Source organism: Planococcus citri, chromosome 4 (assembly GCF_950023065.1).
Source record: "Planococcus citri chromosome 4, ihPlaCitr1.1, whole genome shotgun sequence".
Classification (NCBI taxonomy): domain Eukaryota; kingdom Metazoa; phylum Arthropoda; class Insecta; order Hemiptera; family Pseudococcidae; genus Planococcus; species Planococcus citri.
In genome coordinates, this window is record NC_088680.1 from 18790812 (window position 1) to 18796811 (window position 6000).

Sequence of the window (6000 nt, forward strand, 5' to 3'; positions counted from 1 at the left end):
TCGAGAGATTTCTTTGTAAGACAATCCAGTACAAACACCTTGATCATTTTGCTAAAACAAAGAAGGAATCAAACCATGAACAGAATGACGAAAAATTTTGAATTCAGAATATGCTTCAGTTTCAGCTGATTAATTTTTTCAAAAAGGTAGGTTCAGAAAAATCTATCGTTGAAGAAACTATCAACTCAGCACAAGCGTTGATGGTCATTTTGAAGTTTTTTTTTTTTTTCCTAAACTAGCTAGCTGGAGTCATGACATGAATGATGTTACATACGCTGAGCTGGGTAAGTCTAAGTACTTAGGTATTCCTCGCTTTTTATAAAATACAATAGCTTCGACTTCGCTGTCTGGCCGAAAGAAGAGAGAGCATACTTCGAGATTGGAAGGCTCAAAGTAGAACAAGTTTAGTAAACTACAAAGAAACCACCATTCCAGCTCAGTACTTTTTTCCTAATATATAATTTGGTTATGCAGCCAAACTTGTTCGAGACATGAGATTATTTTCAAGCAGAGTTGAAAATTTTTTATGAGTAGATAAATAAGCCTTACCTAGGATAAGAATTCGTAAAAGACTTTTTCCCATTTTATTTTTTTGAAAATAATGATTGGTACCTATATATAGGCTAAGTACTCTATATTATTTTATTCATATATTTTCCTCAAATAAAAATGAAAAAGTAATCAGATTAGGCCTACTGAAAGATCTCTTTCTCATTATGAATTATTTGAAAATTATTTTATATAACCTCCTCTGAACTTCTCTAAATTGCTGAGTTAGGGATAGTGATTGGCTAGTCACAGTTGAAATTAGGCACTCGACATTCTTATTTTTGAAATTACTCATCTTTACTTCTTCAGATATTTTTCTCTTGATATTCAGCATCTCACCAGACGTGAATTTATTTGTAGGTACCTACTCGAACAATTTAAACACCGGTTACCATTACACATTTTACGAAAAAGTTGGATTGGCTGGTTCTCATCTTCTTCACTAAATCAGCAAACTCGAGATATAGTTGTTTAACATTTTTACGAGCTAAAATAACGCAAAAATTCATAACTTATAGCTTACTCTTTTATTTATTAATTCTAAATCATTATAGAAATAAGAGTTTTTCGTTTCATCCAAACAAATTTTACACATTCGTTATGAAAGCTTTAAAAATATTTCATTTCGTCCTTTCGAGACAAAATCCGGTATGGCAGTTCATTTGCATAACATAACAAATAAAAAAAAAAAAAAAAAAAAAAGGACAAACGAATAATTTATTCTCCTATCAAATTACCGAAGAATACGCGAAATAAAAAAATTGAAAACACGTAATCTAGTCATTAATGCATTAAATTATATATTTTAGGTAATATATTCCATTGGTCAGGCTGAAAGAGCCCATTTTAATATTTATCGAGTCAGTGTAACTAATTTTCTAATTAAGTAAGTACCTATATATTTTGGCGACAAGAATGAGGATGTGAAAATTTCCAAAATTTACTTCCTTTTTGCATAACCTATAATAAATAATCAATTCGATAAAGCATCCACAGCCTTCATCGCATCGTTGCGGTTACTATTATAAAATATTTCATAGAAATTATTCATATGTAAGACAACATCGAGAACCCCTTTTTCATCCGAACAGGTCACAGGTCTCTGGAAGATGAAAAAAAACACGCCGAATTGTTGGTAATCGGAGATGAGATGTAATGAAATGCATTTTTTTGTTTGTTCCAGTTCACTTTTTTTTACTTTCGCCCTCAAAACTAGTCGCTCCTCCCAATGCTACTGTAATAAGCCAACCTGATCTTCGGTTTCGGCTACATATCAAAAAAGAAAAAAAATCTTCATCGTTGCAACTTGAAACAAGTTTCTATAAATGAAAACAAGTCTACGATATCTAGTTTTTTCTCGATGCATTTTCGCCAACATCCCTTGCTGCATTGAAAATAACAGGATTGCTTTTTTCAATACGTCTTATGGTACATGGACAGGTTTAAATTGATATTTTTGGGGATATACTTGGAAGGCTTTTCGTCATTTTTCTCAGAACTTATCATTTGTAACGTTTTCAAAGTCATATGTTACAGTTTGTTTCTCTATAGAAGTGATTCGTGCTTAGCTTTTGAAAGTTATTTTTTCGTAGAATTGGATTTTTTTTAGTATTTGGTTTTCGTAGTAATTGGATATTATTATGAAAAGATATGTAAATTGCTATAATAGTTTGGAAGTCCGAGTATATAAATTTGTATGATAACCGATACAATATTTTTCGGGATAATTGACCTTTACAATGAGCCTATACGCGGAGAAGGTAAGTCATTCTGAATGTTCTCAATTACCATTCTATACACGGATTCCTATTCAAACCGAAGCTCTATAATCACATATGTTCGAGTGTTACCTAAAAATGAAGCTATAAAATGACTAGAAAGTACAAAAAAAATTACATCCTAATGATTATAAATTGCTTTTAATATGAATTAATTAAATAGCGAAGATCTACTTTTATCATTTTGAACTCGCAGCAAATGTAAGTACTTACCTCTCGAGACCTACCTATCCAATTTACATGTATCATTAAAATCTGTCACAAATTAAAATTTATAGTTCGAATGTAAATCACTAGTTGGTATTTTGTTAAATTCAAAATAATCCTAATCTTATATCTTACTCTAATGTCATGCATAAAGTCCAGAAAATACGATTTCTGGATACAGATAATAACGTTGAATCAGCCATTAAATAAATTTTATTGATTGCTTCTCTTTTTTTTTTTTTTTTTTTTTTTTTTTGTTGAAGTGTAGATTTAATTAATTTCAATTCATGTTTTTATATGGAATACATTCAACGTTTTATTATTTCTATTTTCTAAACTCAACGGCGAATTATTCTCTTTTGGACTTTACGACTTCACAATGATAATTATACCAACCAACGGATTATTCTTAAAAATATTGTAAAGTAAAATGTGTTTATGGCGAAAATGCTGCTGAAAGAAAATACGTTACGACTAAAATCAAAAAACCAGTTTTATTAAAATGGAAGCCATATTTGAATCGAATACATAAATGACGGTGATAAGTTCCATAAGATTATCGTTGCTTTAATTTTGTACACATGTCGATTGCAAGGAAGGGAAGAAAAATGGTCGATCTAGGCCGATTCCGTTCGCGACTCGCGTTCATTTTCTGTTTCTATAATTTATTTATGAAATCAGCGCAATTTTTATTAAATGGAGTTCTATCACGAATCACAAACGATAATATTTTTTCTGCCCATCTTCTCTGGATTCACTTCATTACACGTATACAAAATGGAAGCTGGCAGTAAAAAATGATTATTCAGTTACTGAACTTGATAAAATTACCAAAATATGTTAATTTTAGATTCGGGTGGTTCCGTTTTATATCATCTTTTAAATTTTCACGCTCTTCGGTATAATTACACGAATTTTACTTCGCTTCATTTATTCTCTACGATTTCTTTTTCTTCTCATCTTTGGCAATCTTCTTCTTCTTCTTCGTATAGGTATATACCAAGGTACAGGATAGCCTATACCTACTCGTATGCGGGAAATAACTCGAATAAATTATTAATCTCGGTTGTGACACCGTATTATAAATTTTCTAGAAAATTATGTAATTTGAAATTAGCCTAAACCATTTGGCAAGGGTAGTGGTAGCGATAAAGCTATATTTTTAATTGGAAATTTTAATGTTGCAGGTCGATGCACCGCCGATTTAATTTTATATGCAAATTTCATAAATTCAACCATGGAATGCAGTTCACGTACACCTACTTGATTCGTGTCAAATACTCACTCCGGTGTAATAATTCCGTCGTCCTAACCGTAGGAATTTTTTTTTGCTTTAATTTTGATGCGATTTTTTTTTGCTTTTAATTATCGGGTACCTATTTGAATATCATCCTGAGGCTGAACTCGACATCTTGATGAACGATGAATGTAATTTCAGTTGAAAGAATTACTGCAACAATATTGAGCTATAATAAAATACCGATGTGACGGATTAATTACCTACTCATTGAGTGGTTAGTGGTTGATACCTACACAAGCTTGAAATTTTTCAGGTGCTGAGTTGTCGAAGAAGGATCAAGAAGAGTAGTAATAAAATCAACGAATCTGGTTGATAACCGAAATTGAATCGAATACATGGTAAAACTAGACAGCTGCGCTTGCGCAGCTGTAACAGTGTGCGTAGCTTATTTTGTTACAAAAGTAAAACCCAATTTCAAAAAGAACAACGCAATTTTGATTTTGAAAGCACAACGCGAATTTGAAAAACCAAGCACAACGTGGTTTTGAAAAAATGCAATTGGGATTTCAAAAGCAGAACTCGATTTTGATTTTGAAAGCACAATGCAATTTTTAAAAAAACACAAATTCCAAACAAAGCACAACACGATTTTGAAAAAAGAAGCACAACAAGATTTTTTAAAAAAGAACACACAGCGCAATTTCAAAAAAAAAACAAAGCTATTTTGAAAATAAAAACGTAATTTTGAAAAAATAAGCACAACACGATTTTGGAAAAAAACGTCCTGTTTGAAAAAAAGCACAGCGTAAATTCAAAATTAAAACGCGATTTCGGAGAAAAGCACAACGCGACTTCAAAAAAAGCACCACGTGACTTCTGAAAAAAAAAGCACAACGCGATTTCGAAAAAAATCAAAATAAAGCACAATGCGATTTCAAAAAAAGCAAAATAAAGCACAACGCGATTTTGGGAAAAAAGCACAATGCGATTTCAGTAAAAAAGCAAAATAAAGCACAACGCGATTTCGAAAAAAAAGCACAACGCGATTACAGAAAAAAAGCACAACGCGATTTCAGAAAAAAAAAAGCACGACGCGATTTCAAAAAACAGCACAACGTGATTTCGGTAAAAATAGCACAACGCGATTTTGGTAAAAAATAGCACAACGCGATAACAAAAAAAAGCAAAATGAAGCACAACGCGATTTTGGTAAAAAAAGCACAACGTGATTTCGTTTTTAAAAAAAAGCACAACGCAATTTTGGTTAAAAAAGCACAACGCGATTTCAAAAAAAAGCCCAACGTGATTTCAAAAAAAAAGCACAACGTGATTTCGAAAAAAAAGCACAACGTGATTTTGAAAAAAAAGCACAACGCAATTTCGAAAAAAAAACAAAATAAAGCACAACGTGATTTTGGGGGGGAAAAGCACAACGCGATTTCGGTAAAAAAGCAAAATAAAGCACAACGCGATTTCGAAAAAAAGCAAAATAAAGCACAACGTGATTTTGAAAAAAAGCACAATGCGATTTCAGTAAAAAAAAAGCACTACGCAATTTCGAAAAAAAAGCACAACGCGATTTCGAAAAAAAAGCACAATGTGAATTCAAAAAAAAGCACAATGCGATTTCAAAAAAAAGCAAAATAAAGCACAATGCGATTTTGGGGAAAAAAGCACAACGCGATTTCAGTAAAAAAAGCAAAATGAAGCACAACGCGATTTCAAAAAAAAGCACAACGCGATTACAGAAAAAAAGCACAACGCGATTTCAGTAAAAAAAAAAGCTCAATGTGATTTCGAAAAAAAGCAAAAAACAGCACAACGTGATTTTGAAAAAAGCAAAATAAAGCACAACGCGATTTCGAAAAAAAGCAAAATAAAGCACAATGTGATTTTGAAAAAAAAGCACAACGCGATTTCAGTAAAAAAAAAGCACAATGCAATTGAAGGGCCTGATGGAAGAAGGGCCTCTTCGGAAAAACATAGTTTTGAGAAAAACACATTTAAAGTTTTACTTTTGTTGCCAATTAAAAACTACTCAACGTATTGATTTGTGGTTGCTGTTTTTTTTTTATTTGAAGTGTCAGCAACAAGTATTGACCATCACCTGCCAAATAATTTATCCACATCTTCAAAAAAAATGAGATTTAAAAACTCGCATCGGAGGCCCTTCTTCCATAAGTTGATTTTGATTTTCATTAACTTCATCTTTTAACGTGATTAAAT